Below are 17323 nucleotides of genomic sequence, written 5' to 3'. Positions count from 1 at the left end.
AATTTTTATGAGTGCACAAACATTTCGACATCAATACGTACAAAGCATCGTAAATATGTCTGGGTATTTTCAACTGCCAGCCTTTCAGCCAAACGCACGCTCACGCAACAGGAAGGTTAATGTTGTAATTTACACTTCCGGTTATTTACACATTATTTGTTAGCTTATTCATCTCTATGCCTTTTTCTCTGTTTATCTGCTTTTCTATTTGTATACTCGTATGTAGCTGCTGTTGTTCGTGTAAATAGCCTCACTAATATTAACTTGCTTCGCTGATTGCTTCATAGTTTTCACTAAAGCGCAAAGCGTTCAGTTGTTTACTATCTACTACTTTTGGATGGTTGGCTTCTTATTAATGAAAGCTCTAGCAGGTAATTAAAGGATAGAAGCTATAAGTAGGCTTTGGCATAGTTGAAATTCAATTACTATTTACAATTTATAGATTCCAAATCCATTTAAGGTTAATGACTGGGAAGCCTTTTCATTGTAGAAATATGCTAGATGGTGTGACATTGAATGCCGAGAGGCAACCCATATTATAAAATAATTATTTAATATTTTATCTCTGCTACGGATATTGAGCTGTGCTATGCCCAAAATACCATAGTACTATGCGCCCAAAGCCGGTGGCTATCGAACCTTGGATCTACTGGCCGTCCTTGGATCTATTGGCCGTACGTAATGCGCAAATACACTTCACTAGGGTAGCGGACATTGCGTAGTTTAATATATTTATTAAATTTTATATGCATGTAAATTAAGGTAATCAGTTTGAAAATAATTTCGTTTGTAATAAAATTTTCGGTGCATGAATCAAATACTTCAGCCAACGTAATTTAAGTTGATTATTTTAATTAATATTTGCATACACATTTAGCCGCTTTAAAATTATTTCATACAGAATATATTAATAATATGAGACAGAGATGAATTTCATATAGATTTGTATTGATTGCGCGATATTTGCATAAGAGTTTCTGTGAAATATTTTACACACTAATAGAGCTACTTATGTGATGACAGTGTGTTGCAGGAAAGATGATTGCAGCTCAAGCTAAAAGTGAAGGTCCTTTGGTACAACTCCTAAAGTTTTTGTATTACCAGGCGAAAGTTTTCGGAAGAGTTTGCGCTTGACGGAAATATGAAAAACGGGAAAGTACCTATCTAAGGGAATTCTCTGCTTTGCACAGCCCAAATATTATAGCATATACAAAATAATTACTATAGGCCCATAGGTCCAATTGCCCTGTGCAATTGTCCTGAAAAAAATCACTAAATTAGCTTTTTGGGTCTGTAGATTTGACTAATGCCTGAAATGTATCAGAGGAAAAGAGTCAGTTTAGAAAAAAGTTCCTATATTAATCTACAATCCACACCTTAGTTAGGAAATAATTGTATAATCTTAATTTCCTAATAGAAATTCAAAAGCTGATAAATTTCGTCACAAATTGTATGCATAAATTGTCCCGTCGTAATCACTGGTAGCAAACCTTCTATGGTAATCACTCGCACAACGGAATTAACGATCCAGCAGCAAATACTGTCTATAGAATACTAACTTATCGAAAGTCATGTCAAGTAACTGAAGCGGTGACCACAGTCAGTGTCTCATCTGCAGCTTCCATTGCCAGTGGAGCAATTGCTCATAATTCACTACCAACTTCTGCAGCACGCCGAGAAAATGTGGTCCAAGCAAAAGCGCATGAAAATTACCTGCAAACTGCTGAAGGGAAATTGAGGTTGAGAAATGCGCGGCTGAAAATGCTTGCAACAACATTCAAATCAACGTTCTACCGGAATTCAAATCTAACAAATACTGACAAGGCAACCGCCGTTTGACCACTCGTCAGACTTCCATTTACCGACATTGAGCAGTGCGAATGCTAGTCGTCGCGTTTCGCAAGCTGTACACTTGCCGCCAATGTACAGCCTTGAATGTCGACATGCCACTTGCATGTGCGCCAATCTACTGGTACCTCCAAGTAATGTCATGTCGATCAGCATTAATTCGGTAGCAATGGTTGTGTTTACCCATATGAACTCTGTAGCCGTACATACCGTCGTTTTGCTTCCTTTGATGCATGCACAAGTTAGGCTACTTTCGCTGTGAATGAAGATCAAAATGAGTAAATTAGATATCAGGCGCCTTATTTAAAAAAATTCAAGGTATATCAATTATTTTTGTTTTATTGAAGAAGCTTTTATGCCAAATTTTCGTCTCATGCGTCAATTATTAAATTACGCAGCCCGATAGGAAATTATGGTCAGTAATAGGGGCTTGTGTTTCCACATAATTTGGATCTCTTGGCAAGGAGTTCGTTGTTCAAATATCATTAAGACATCAGGATTTTGAGGTATTTCAACTCGAACTAGTCAAATTAATAATTTTTTAATATTTTTGTACCACCTCGATCAGAAAATTCCCTAAACAACCGCCAGGTGGCACTAAGTCGACTGTTTCCAGATCTGTTTTTGTTTTTGCCAGGTTTCTACATCTATGATCATCATTCCTAGCAAAATTTTCGCACCATTGCTTGAGATTTGCAAAAGTTACTTCATCCGGAGTAAACCTACCTCTGCACGTGTTTTCGGTGCTTTATAGTTTAAAAAATGGATTTAAATTTGTAACAACAGGTTTGTATTAAATTTTGCATTAAAATGGATTAAATGAAGCAAAAACCTTAGAAATCTTAGGAAACTATTTCGGTAATGATACTCTAAAGAAAGCGAGCGGCATGAATGCTTCAGAAGAGATCGTGCGCCCATCGAAGATGACGAACAAAGTGACAGACCGTCGACATGGAAAACTGATGAAAACATCACTAAATTGGAAGAAAAATTAATCAATAACCATAGTATAAATACCAGACATCTGGCGGAGGACTCAAACATTGCTTATGGATCCGTTCAGGCCATTCTAGTTAATGATTTGAGATTGCGCCATGTTGCAGCAAAGCTGGTCCGAAGAGACCTGAATTTCATGCAAAACAGGGGCCGCGTTTAGATCGAGAATGACATGATTTCTAAAGATGAACATTCATCAGGCGACTTAACATTCATCAAACGCATCATTACTGGAGATGAGACGTGGGCTTATGAGTACGACACGCAATCAGGCGAGTGAGTAGAGAGCTTCGAATGAACCAAGACCGGAAAAACCATGTCGTTTCTGTGAAAAAAGTAAGTGATGTTCACGGGTTTTATGGATTACAACGATATTGTACACCATAACTAAGACCACATTAATCCAATTTTAAGACTTCACGCGAGATTTATAAGACTAAGTTCGGAAATGACTGCCCACGCGAAAGCCCATTTGGGCAAACAATCAAATTCGTGCATTGTGATGCCATACGGAGCAAAACTAAACACGGGGAAAACCGAACAGGGGGAAAAGTAAGAAGAGGCTTTGTATTGAATAATGGCGGCCAAAGGGTGGTTAATTGCATTTGCGTTAACCGCTTGAAGCTGATTATGAAACTCACCTGGTGTGTGATATCTACAACTTTTATATCCGCAGGTGTAGCAAAAAAGTGTCTGAATATTAGACCGACAAGAACCGGGCAGATGTGCTGAGATGATTTCACCTCGTCTCGGACTCGCAGCAATACCAAGTCTCACCGCATAGATACCTAACGGACAATGCCCGGTAAGGACACCCATGATCCTCCTCCTAGTAACTCACAAGATGAAACAAAGACGTCAAAAGCACTGACAGCCTGGCAGTGCAAAGCTGCCTTTGGAAAAACGTGGGGTCTTTCTCCTAGCAAGATCCTTTGGATCTACAAAGCTATGATAACACGTATTATCACCTATGTATCAGTGCTCTGGATAATTAGACTCTCTCTCATGGGAGTAAGGGGTACCTTATCGAGACTACAACGCACCGGGGCCATCTGTTGCACCGGAGCTTTTCCAATTACTTCTGACCCGGCATTAGATGCTCTGGTTAGTCTACCACCACTTGATGTTTTTATCCAAGGAGAGGCCTTGAAGGCCATCTGCAGACTGAAACACAGTGGGAACTGGTACGGCCCTTGACTCCATGCCATCAAGAGTCGTACTTGAAAAGAGATACAGTGTTGTGCTACCAGAGTCTCAGTTGTGGGAAGACTCAGAAAATGAGCCCGGCTAACACTGTTTTCGCATTTTTACGGATGGCTCCAAGACCGAGCACGGTGTCTGGTGTCTACGTGGAGTCCAGCGAGACGAAACTACACTTTGCTATTGGAATGTACGCATCTGTGTTTCAAGCGGAGGTGTATGCTGTTCAAGAAGCCATGAACTTTGGAAAACAGATGAAGAGGCAGATATGGATGTGTCTGCAGCGTCAGCCAAGCTGCGTTCATGGCCTTAGACAGCAATCCAACCACTACAAGGATAGCTAAGTCCTATAAATCCAGTCTCAACTACGTCGGTATACATAATATCCTAATGCTAACATGAGTCCCAGAACACGTGGGTATCGCGTATAACGAGGCCTCGAACTCCTTAGCTTGGATTGGCTCTGAGGCCAACTGCTATAGCGCGGAGCCCGTCTACCACTCCCTTCTGCAGCCATCAAATCCACGGTTAGACAACGGGTTAGACACGGTTAGATGGACAAATCTGATGTTACCTGTCATGTCTGACCAACTGTAATTGTCTGTCATTAAGCAGAAGGGACTGTAGGCAGCTGGTTGTACTGAAGACGGGCCACTATGGCCGAAGCACATGGAAAAGGTAGGCGTCTCAGACAGTGAAGTCTGCTCAGCATGTGAAGAGGAGGATGAGACGCTGGTCACTTTTTGTGCGTCTGCCGGGCCTTTGCTCGAATCAGGCTTGCCAAAACTGATGTGTTAAGAAGCGACCACCTTGGCTCTTTGGCATCACAAGATCCACACAGATTTCTTCGGAGGTCGGGTAGATTTAAAGAAAAAACAAAGACACCCACCAAACTCGAGAGCTGCGACTTTGTTAGCCTCAGAATTTCGTCCGAGCGGTCGATCTACCCATGGAAAGAATCTTATAACTTTCCACGTTTGCGCACTAAAGTGGATTTTTAAAAATTCGAAGCGTTTCGATCGAAATTTCAAAAACCAAATTTAATTTAAAAAAGTTCTTTAAAATGTATTGCATATCTTTTGTTGTATGAAATAGTTTTATTAAGATTGAAATGGTTTTCAACTTCAGCGGGCTCAAGGGACATTTTCAAATACCGTTACCTGTAAAAGTGGTGCCAATCTGACAAAACGGAGTAAGCCACTAAATTTAGCAGGTTTCAATTATGTAAAAGGTCCTTTGAAAACATTTGCTCAAATTTTTAACTATTTTTTTTTTTTTTTTTTTTTTTTTTTTTTTTTTTTTTTTTTTTTTGATTTAACGACACAGACTGATTTGCATTTATATCTTTAAATGTATAGCAAATTACCATTGCATTCGTTGGCGATATTTTACAACATCTGTTTCCAATCGCATTCCAGTTCCTAGTTTCTATGTCGATGGAAGCGCCACATGTCTTTGTTGGTATTTTATAGCTCAGTGTTATTAATCCTTTCAATAAAAAAATATGAGTTTTGAAGCTTAATACAGCAACATTTTTACAGTTTACTAAACCTGTTATTAAGAATTATATTACCGAAATACCTCACCGGTGCCTTGGCTAATTTCGGTTATGATTATATATTACGTGTTATTATTAATTTGTACGTTTTAGTATGCACGCTATTCTATTTTTAATAGAGCAACTAATTTGCGCATTAATATTTTGCACCAAGCATGAATTTATTAGCCTGTACACTCTTTTCCAAAAAAACACAATATTTTGAAATTTTTTTTAGTTTGATATAGTTAATCTTCAGAAAGCGCCGAAATAATGCGTGATGTCAGTAAAAATAATAGGAAACTGAGGTAGCCCTTTGAAACTTTAAATTCAAAAAATTAAATTGATGAGAAATGTGAAAAACTGAGTACCTATCCAGTACTTATTACTATTCAAAATCTACAGATTTACGTGTATATGATATTTTTTCTGAAGATCTAAAAAAAGTGTTTTATTGTCGCATGCTGTTATCATTTTTCCCCACAACTGCACTTGGAGATGAAAGGAAGGCACCATGAAGCGATTGACGCCACTCATGCCACTGACATTACCATCCTAAAAAATATTCCTAAAAAGGACATAGTTAGCGGCCTCGGAAGACCGTGTTGGGATCCACCTATGCAGTTGATATAATATAATATGAATGCTGTGCTTGGATAAATCTTGTAGGGAATTCTATTCAAAACGCTTCCAAAATACTATTGCGCTTTCTAAATAAATGTGGAAACATACTGCCTTGATCACAAAGTTCCCGGAATATATTCCCGGAATATATTCAGCAGACTTAAGATAAAATTTACTCCTTAATTTATTATTCATAATATCGCCTTCAAAGTACTGTCAATGAATTGCAATGCATTTATGCCAGCGTTTGATCTGGCTCTCGAAACATTTCTGGCCTATATTTTCGGTATAGCCATCAGGTAGGTAGGCAGGTGAAGTGGTAGAAGTATCACACTGGCGGTGCTCAAGTGGCACTAAACCGCAGTTTTGATACCAATATGAGATCTCCAACAGGCAAAAATCTACAGCCAGCTAGAGCTGTTTATGTAAAGAAGAATATTGATAGGATTTAGCCATCAAAGCCAACTTGAATTTTTCCAACTTTCGTCTGTTAAAACGCGTGCCCCGCAGTGGTTTTTGGACTTGGTCAAACAGAAAAATTTCACAGCAGCCATATAAGGTGAATTCGATAGCTGTTAGATGGTATTCGTTTCCTTCTTGAGCAAAAATTTACAGAGAATGAATGCATTGTTCGACGGTGCCTTGTCATAGTGCAAAAAAAGTTGTTTTCCCACAAATCCTTTCTTTATTGGCGAATTACTTCACGTAAAAGACTCGTAACGCTTAAATAATGGTCCTTGTTTACTGTCCAACCTTTGGGCAAAAACTCGTGGTATACAAAACCGTTGTAATCCATAAAATGACCGGTAGCATCATTTTCTTTTTAGACTGAAAACGACGTAGGCTTTTTGAGTCTTTGCTCATACGGAGCTATCAACACGTCTCGTCTCCAGTAATGGTAGTGGTTGATTAATGTTGGCTTGGATTCAACCTTAGAAATCATGGATTTAGCTACATTTACGCAGTTCTGGGGTGTAGGGAAGATTGCTTCCGCGTGGTGTACCCTGGATAGCGCCAAATGATCTGCGACTTTAATGGTTGCAGCGTTCTGCCACCTTCAGATGGAACTCAGCTGAAATGGGTGGTCGGCTAATGCCGTGACTACCCCGTTTCGACAAAACCCTGGCATGCCTCGGAATACACTCCAAACCCGTCACCATTGGGTGTAGGTGCGGTTGAGATGCCTCATAAGGACAGGCGTCCACCCTTGCATGGCTTCCTGTCCATGGGATCGTTAAGGGACGACTACATTTTGGGTTTTGGATAGCGACTCCGAGTGGGAACACTAACAATAACTATAAAAATAAACAAAACACACAAAAAAACCTAAAAATCACTAAAACCCACAAAAACCTGATGCGGTAGCCGGGACTCGGAGCCGAACCCCAAAGCTTCCTCTCTTATGGGAAGGGGGGCGATTCATCTCCTCTAACTAGCTCGATCCAAGGGCAGCCTCGAGTGGCAATATAAGTAGGGACGGAAAGCGACGCTCAAAACTTTATCTGGACGGGACTCTTTGGAGAAGTCATATCGAGTATAATCCCAGGGGGGTGCGAGAGGTAATCCGCTTCACGTAGGTAGGCACTCGCATGCGAAACCGCTTACTGCTCGTAGTGAGGTAAGGCTAAATATCGCACATCTGGTGAAATGCATCAGCAGCTTAAAGTGGTAAATTAACCACTATCGGTCGTCTTCCTCTAATTCCACTCTCTCTTCCTTTTTTCTCCTCTTCGGTTCCTCTCCTTCTCTTTTCCCCTTTTATGGTATCACAACGGACGAACTTTGAATATTTATCGAAGTGGGCTCATCGGAAAGGCAGTCATTTATCTTAAAGCGGTCTCTTTTTCGCATAAAGTTCGGATCCTTTGGGACTAACTTTGCAGCAACAGGGTGCAAACCCAAATAATTTACTACAATTTCTTGATCGTTAAGCAAAAACAAAAAACATAACTCAACTAAATTGCCTTAGAGCGTCAACTAACGGTTATTCCAAGAACTTTTTGATCAAGGTGGTATATATAGAGGGTTCGCTATTCTTTTTTGCTCAGTTTTTCTCCCTCAAAACCTTCGGCAGTAATCAGCCATCTGGCACGGATGTCAATAAGTCATTGCCTTATAAGAACGAAAAAAGACCGACATCAGTCCTTTCGGAATCTGCCGTTCGGAGTAGACTTAACACTGTGGATCTCTTCATTTGTGGAGCAATATCAAGACGCACGCCACAAATAAGAGGAGGAACTCTTCCCAAAAACCCAAGGGAAGTGTACGCGCCAATTACTTATTTTTTATACACGGCTTATTTCCATCTTAAAAACTTCAGTTATTTTTTGTAATAGAGGGTGTATGTATGTATGTAAGCCTATAATGGCATATTCCCACATATCGTAAAAATTATGAAAAAATGAAACGTGCTTATAACGGCTATAACACACACAAATTGAGGCTATCATTTTAATGACTTTAATCACATCAAAGCTTTGGCTTTTGTTAAAGCAAATTAAACGATTTTCTCTAATGAGCAAAAATTATGCCATATTTTCAATTTATGCAAATGAAGCAATTTTTAGAATAAAATTGATATTATGGCGTCAAAATATGTTAGGAAGGATATAGGGTGTACAATATGTATATATGTACGTATATTCAAAGAAGCAAATGTTTAGAAAAATAAAATCAATTGAAAATTGCTAAATGTCAATGAACTTTTTCAGTGGCCCAATAGTAAAAGAAAAATTAGAAGAGTAAGCAAACAGACAAAAGTTATTAAAATATTTACATTTGAATATTCACACACGTTAAATTTTTTAGTAAATTATTGTCTCTGTGGGGAATATGACAAATATGAAAAGCCTGTGCGTTAACAGCTACAGGTTAGAATATAATTCAAGTGAACAATCAAAGTACTTAGTATCGATGAAGATGTTTGTGTACGTACGTATTTATTTTGGAATTTACCATTACTATTTGCATGCATTCACTTATGTAAATATACAGTTGTGAACACGAAAATAGCAGTAGCAAAAAAGTATTAGGTTAGGCATAGACCTTTTGATTCCTAATGACACCAGATGGAGACTAACCTTTATTAAGAGTTTAAGTAATAGGACTATGAATAAGTTCGTTACGGTTTTACAACAGATGGCGTAACTTGATTATTATTCCATCGATCCACATTTCCAAACATTCATTGGAGAGCTACTGTCGTAAGGCACAAACGTCAGTATAAGTTTTTTATTTGAAGCGTAAACAACAATATTTTTACCACACTTGAAAATGTCGAATTTCGTGCCAAATAATGTGTTTTTGCGGGGAATTCTTCTTCATTATTTTAATATGAAGAAAAAAGCAGCCGAAAGTCATCGTATCTTGGTGGAAGTTTATGGTGAGCATGCTCTATCTGAGCGAACGTGCCAGAAGTGGTTTGCACGCTTTAAAAGTGGTGATTTTGGCTTGGAAGACGAAGAACGCGAGGGTGCGCCGCCAAAGTTCATGGATACCGAATTGGAGGAATTGCTCGATCAAGATCCGGCTCAAACGCAAGAAGAGGTTGCAAAAACTTTGGGAGTTGATCAATCAACCATTTCCAAACGTTTAAAAGCCATGGGAATGATCCGAAAGGTAGGCCATTGGGTGCCGTATGAATTGAAGCCAAGAGACGTTGAACGCCGTTTTATGGCATGCGAACAACTGCTTCAACGGCACAAAAGAAAGGGTTTTTTGCATCGAATTGTGACTGGCGATGAAAAGTGGGTCCATTACGACAATCCAAAACGTCGGGCAACGTATGGATACCCTGGCCATGCTTCAACATCGACGTCGGCGCAGAATATTCATGGCCTGAAGGTTATGCTGTGTATCTGGTGGGACCAGCTGGGTGTTGTGTATTATGAGCTACTGAAACCGAATGAAACGATTACGGGGGATGTCTACCGACGGCAATTGATGCGTTTGAGCCGAGCACTGCGAGAAAAACGGCCGCAATACGCCGATAGACACGACAAAGTTATTTTGCAACATGACAATGCTCGGCCACATGTTGCACAAGTGGTCAAAACATACTTAGAAACGCTCAAATGGGATGTCCTACCCCACCCGCCGTATAGTCCAGACCTTGCACCATCCGATTACTATCTCTTCCGATCGATGCAACATGTCCTGGCTGACCAGCACTTCCGTAATTACGATGAAGTCAAAAAATGGATCGATTCGTGGATTGCGGCAAAACCGACCGAATTTTTCACAAAGGGAATCCGTGAATTGCCAGAAAGATGGGAAAAAGTAGTAGTAAGCGATGGACAATATTTTGAATATTAAATTTGTAACCATTTTACGTCAATAAAGTTTCAAATTTCGAAAAAAAACTGCACGAACTTATTCATAGTCCTAGGAATACCTGAGCAGCACAGTAGGATCTATTTTTCAGATATATTCCAGATCCTCAAAATGTGGAGCTCCCAGGCATTTCGAGTGCGTGTTTTGATAATTCCGGCCAAAGACACAGAAGATGCTCTAAAGTTTCGTCTATGTCCTCTCTGCACTTCACGCTTTTGTCGTTGCTTGCAGTCCCTGTCTTGTACGCACGTGCAGCCAATAAATTATGAACTGTCAGCATATCTACGTATGATAGTTCTGCAAGAGTAGTTTTCGTAAGAGCGTAGGTACGAATTGGGTCAGTTTTAATTATTAGTTCTACACATGACTTTTGGCAGTTTTGCATGTGATCAGATTAGTCCACCCAGCTTCCGCGTGCTTTTTCATGCAATCATCCATTTCGTTGTATACTACTGTGGGCAAAAAGTAAGGTGAATTTGGTTGTAAAATGAAAAATCTTTATGTATTCTTATAAATCAATTTCATCCCCTTCAAAATAATCCCCTCTCGATGAAATTCACTTATGCCAACGATTTTTCCAATCCCCGAAACATGCCAAATAGTCCATTTCCGGTACAGCCATCAGCACCTTCTTCGATTCAGCTTTTATCTCCTCAATCGACTCGAAACGCGTTCCCCGGAGTGGGCGAATACGGTGATTGCGGAACGATATGCGTGGAATTTTTGGCGAAATGGTCACGAAGAACGAGTGCAGTGTGAGACGGTGCATTATCGTGATGCAAAAACCAAGAGTTGTTGGCCCATAATTCTGGTCTTTTTAGACGAATTGCTTCACGTAAACGAAGCATAACGCTCAAATAATATTCCTTATTAACAGTTTGGCCAGGTGGAAGGAATTCATAGTGCACCACAGCACGAAAATCGAAAAAAAATGTCATCATGACCTTTATTTTTGAACGACTTTGACGTGCTCTTTTCGGTCTGGCCTCGCCTTTAGCCCGATATTCGCTTGATTGGTCGGTTGTTTTAGGGTCGTAAACATAAATCCAAGTCTCATCACCCGTAATGATGCATTTGAGCTTGACCTGATAGTCTGAAAGTATTGTTTCACACACATGAACGCGACGACTTTTTTGCAAGAAATTGAGAGTTTTCGGTACGAAACGAGATTTGACTTTTCGTAGGCCCAAATGGTCTTTCAAAATGGTTTTCACAGATCCTTCTGATATTCCGATCATATCAGTAAGGTCTTTAACAGTCAACCGACGATTTTTGAGCACTAACTCCTTCACTTTATTGACGTGTTGGTCATCTGTTGACGTCGATGGTCGTCCGGAGCGCTCCAATTCATCAACACGTTCTCGACCCTCTTTGAAGTCTTTGTACCACTTAGATGTGTAGCCATCTATTTGCTCCTAGCCTTTCTTTAGCTTTGTTGCTCCGCTGGACAATGAGTGGCCTATTAAGGGTGTCCGCGGTGGTCTAGAGGTCGAAAATTTAGGATATTTTCAGAGATTTTTGTTTAGAATACCAAAAAATTAAAAACGGTATTTAAGTTTTTTAGCCTTTGTATTTAACTTAACTTCATTTTAACAGGCCGCTGCCACTGCTTTTGACTTTGTCGATTTTTCCCTATCGAGACTTTCGGCTTTGCCATCTCGTCTTTGTACTCCGGCTTTTTCGAAGGTACTGAGGCTTCGTTGTCCGTCTAACACTGTCTTTTCATTGCTAGTTCTTCCTAGATCCGGTTCGCATACTTCGGATCCGAGGCAGCAAATTGTAGTTTTGTTGCATAGAAAGCCCGGTCATTTTTGATTTCCTCTCTAGCCCAAGCCAACCGTTCCTCCTTCTGCTTCGTCAGGTTGGACTTGTTGTCAAATCGGTCACAAATTTTAACCGCAGTCTTGTACCTATGTATGCCTTACTTTGGCCTTCAATTTCTCATTATCCGGCGTGATCCTTGGCCGGCTATTGCTATTCGAGACAGCACTTTTATACCCTGCCGGAGAACGTAGAAGAGACTCGTCTTCAGCTGAATCAACGCTCCCAACGCTTGCGTGGTCCGAGTCTTAATGGGCAATCGTATCTACGCGATGAAAAGCGATGTTTGTATGTTTGGCAGTAGCACTGCGACCACTGTAACCTGCTCTCGTTAAAATAGAAGTTTGGCCGCTAGCAACTCGCCTTATTGCCTCACCGTGCCCACCGGCACCATTTGACCAAGTTTATAAAAAAATTAAAGAAAAACTGTATTGAAAAAGTTTTCAGACATAAAGTTCTAACTAATATTATATTAAGTTGAATTTCCCAAATTTTTAGTACGACATCACAACATCTGGGTATTGAGTTCACCAATTGCTCTCATCGCTGATTCGGAATCTTCAGCCACGTATTTTAACAATTTCCCAAAATTGTTGATTGTTCCAAGATTTGGCATTGTATACAACTCTCTTTAAGTCCCCTCACAGATTTTCTACAGGATTAAGGTCGGTGGACTTAGCTGGTTATTCCATAACCCCAATTCTATTTGCGCGAAACCAATTCTTGACCTTCCAACTTGTGAGTTTAGGATTTTTTGACATTTCCTCTCTGCAATAGAGGCACAGAACATTCTGTATTATTTCCACATAAATATTGGTGTCCATTATGCCATAAATTTTGTGTATGAGACATGCGCCATAAGATGAGGAACATCTCCAGAATATTATTTTTGAGCCCCCATTTTTAATGATTTTTAGCGTGTATTTTTGGGCTAATTTTTGGTGCTAGGTGGACATCTAACATATTTTCGTGAACCCATGTGGCCATACAAAACTATTTTAGACGCGTCAGTCGGCGGAGGAGACTTCGATTAATGCCACACAATCACATTATACAAAATCTTAAAGCAACTTCCGAAAAATAACATGTCATATGATGACCAGTTGAAAAAAGGAAAAACTGACTTTCATACAGTTTTTAACAACCCTCGAATCGAAGAGAACGTACCTCCCAACAGCAATTTACTCGAAGTGTAGGTGAATTCTCCCATTAAAGCCGATGTGCTCAGCATTGAGGAATTTAAGGATGCCATCAAGACGTCACCGAACAGCAAGGCTGCCGGCATTGACGGAATTCTGGCGAACTCAGATCTACTGAAAAAACTGCAAATGGTGCCAGTCGAAAAGCATACAACACGCCAAAAATTGAGATGGATTGGGCGCACTCAACACAAAAACGATGCATTGGAGTGGAACCCTCTCACGAATGTTGGTCGCAAGCCTAAAAAACGAAGGGAAACTTGGAGGCGGACAGTTGAAACGGAAGCTGGAAGCATCGGAAAGAACTGGAAGCAACGAAAAGAGCTGGAATTAATTGAAGTATACTGCCAAAAAGAGATGCCAAGATGGTGTGCAGGCGTGATTGATGCCCTATGTCCCACGGGGGATTAAGGACCTGAAGAAATGCAATGCATGAAATGTCCATAAAGTATTACGTCACTTTTCAGATGTCCAGCTGGCATATCATCTTGCAAATTCCAAACGTGTTGCCCTATGTTTTGGTGTCAGAAGTAGCTTTTTTCGTAGGCTGAAAAGCTGCTAATCCAGCTTCTCGTAGTCTTTTACGTACAGTTGAATCAAAAACATTTAAGTTTACTTCTTTTTTAATAACAAATTCTGCGACCTGCACCTTACAATTGTGCGATTGTCTTGCAGGGAAGTTTATCGTTTCCCTTCTCTTTTTTCCGGCCTTACCACAAACTCAATTGGTGTCGAATTTTTTTGAGCACGGGACAGTAGGAGATCGTCAACGACCAAGACGTTCCAATGAACTTGTTGAGGCCGGCGGGCCAATTAGATGTCCTAAATTCAGTAGTTTTCGCAAGCGTTGTAGGATGAGAAAAAAACAATTAGCCAAATGAAGTTTTGGGGATAGTTTAATATATATTTGAACTAAAAAAAAAAATTTGTACAATCTCCAACAATATATTGTAAGCCGAGTTATCAATAGATTCCCAGAGCGCCTTGCCACTGAAGTATCCAACTTCTGTACAAGATACAACTTGCAATTTTCATCTGAAAACAAAAAAAAAAAAAAGATTATTAATTTTGATGTAATTATCTTCCATGTGAACTAAGAAAATTGGGGAAACACGAAAAATTCGAATTTTTGGGGAAGGTAGAAAAAAAAAGTGGTTTTTCAAGGAAAAAAAAAACTCTTCAACTGGGTAAAAAAGTCGCTTAAAAAAAGTTTTTGGATGTTTTTTTTTAGTTCACATAGAAGAGAAAACAATACTGAAGATAACGCATTTTGAATGAAATGGATAGCTCGTTTAGTTTTTTTGCAATCGTGTACATAAATTAGGTAAAATCGTGAAAATGAAAACCCGAGAAAACGCGTTTCAAAGTTCAACAATAAGCGCACGGTTGCTCGACGCCGCACTACGCTCGGCTCTGTAGCTCTGCAAATACTTGAAATTTAACTCTCAAAATTTGTGTCTCATGTTCTTGAATATCTAAGCTATTGATTTCAGGAAACAAAAAATCGATTTTTTTGACCTTTTAATTGGCCCGCCGGCCTTAAAGCAGTGAGAGAGAGCGTTGCCCCGGAGCCAAAAGTGTCGTATCGTCAGCGCGCTCAGCATTTTGGCGTCAGTGAAACCACAATGCAGCGCATTCTAAAGGATGATTTAAATTTGTTTCCGTATAAAATGGAATTGACGCCAAGAATATTGCCGACAGACCATTCACGTCGCTTGGAATACGGCCAAACAGTCGCTGGAATGGATGGCACTGAACCCAATTTTTGAAAGCAAATTTTAATGACTGGCGAGGCACATTTTAACCTCTCTGGCAGCGTGAATAAACAAAATTGCCGCAATTTGGGAACTGAGAATCCACACAAAATCCATGAAACGCCATTGCATGACCGGAAAGTAACTATTTGGTCCGGCATTTGCGCCATATTTTTACCGTGAAAACGAAACGGTCGATGGAAACCGATATCGATGGACGTTGGCTCATTATGTCTGCCCGCAAATGCGTGAGAAAGGTTTAGGCGGTTACTGGTTTCAACAAGACGGTGCGCCATGCCACACTGCGAATGAAACAATTGAATTTCTGCAACGAAAATTCCCGGGACGTCTAGTGTCAAAAAGAGGCGACATCGATTGGCCCCCCAGATCACCTGACTTAATCCCCCCGGACTTCTTTTGGAGAGGGTATCTGAAAAGTAAAGTTTACGCCAACAAGCCGAAGGCTATTGACCAGCTTCAAGCAAACTTTCGTGCCGAAATCGAAGCTATAAAACCCGAAATGCTTGACAAGATGACAAATGTAGAAAAAAGATCGCAGCTTGTGATTTCTAGTAAAGGTGGCTACTTGATTGATATTGTAGTGTATTTTCATACCGACATAAAAGATGGCGCACCCTGTATATATATATGTAAATAAAAAAACAAACTTTCGTCATCAGTGCAAAATTTTATTAATATTCCTCATATAACCTTAAAAAACTGAAGGCTCGGCTATTTCAATGTTGCACTTAAAAACGTAACGACGCCAATAAAGAACCGTTACTTATGTAGTTGCCAGATTTATTCAGCTAAACTCTACACATCTTCGTAGATATTTGGTATTTAAATTTTCTTTTCTTCGATGTATAGAGAAAAAGTAAATTACTTAAAAATAATCTTTTAAGGGTACTGCTATTTTTATTCTCATGGCCGTACATATAAAATAAAATAAATACAAAATGAAATAAATGCAAAATACATAAATTCATAGAAGTGTACATTTGACTTAAAAGCCAAGTTGACTTTACATTAATTTAAATATTTTTGCTTCCTCAACGAAAACTTACGTATCAATGAGCAGCAATCAGTTTGGATATTTTATAGAAATACTGCTGGTGTGTATGTACATTGGAGGTGAACCTGCAAATTTTCCATTGCAAAGAGTACGAGTGCAAAATTGAAAGTTCAATTGCAAAAGTAACGAGTGATTGGAAGTTAGCTATGTGATATAGGTAGCTGTTGTTTGATTACCTCCACACACACACACAAGTAGAGAGACATGCGTAGATTTAGTATTATACTTATATAATGAACAAGGAGGCGTAAAATTAATCATCCAATTTTATTTTTGCATAACTTTTGAGTAATGGAAATCCTTATTTTAGCCTTTACGTTTGACTTCATTGATTCTCTGTTTGTGTGCTGCAGCTGTCTGGTTTACAAGTGTCATATATGATTGGTATACCATTTGTAAACATAATAAATTTTCCGATTGGTGGTTAATTTCTAAAATTTTCAAAATTTCCCAAGTAGGGAAATTTTTTAAAACATTAAGCAAAGCATAGAATGATTAATTAGAGACGCCAAGCAAGTTAATTTGCCGTATTTTTTACTTAAAAATGTTTTTCAAAAAGGGAAATTTTCGAATATTGTATAAATTCATTAAATAAACCCGGAAAGCATTGAGAAATGCATTTTATAATTTGTGTGGTTTTGTTTGAATCATCATAGGACCAGGCTACGGGACACTTTTACTCCACGGTTTAATCTTCCCAAGCCTTTTTGCTCAAGAACTTTTATACCCACTTAATTCCTCTATTTCATTTAAATATGAGTTTTGCGTAATATTATGCCTATGTACGACAAATATAGAAAATAAGAAACTATTCGAAAAGGCTAATCAAAATCCTTATAATTAAATTATTTTTTGAATTCTTTTCGTCGATAGTTCGAAAATACTAAATAAATTTTCAAAATTTCACTTTTTGGGGAAAGTATAATCAAAATCTTAA

The sequence above is a fragment of the Anastrepha ludens genome, chromosome 5 (genome assembly GCF_028408465.1).
Source record: "Anastrepha ludens isolate Willacy chromosome 5, idAnaLude1.1, whole genome shotgun sequence".
NCBI classification, from domain to species: Eukaryota; Metazoa; Arthropoda; class Insecta; order Diptera; family Tephritidae; genus Anastrepha; species Anastrepha ludens.
Note: the sequence above shows the minus strand (reverse complement) of the source record.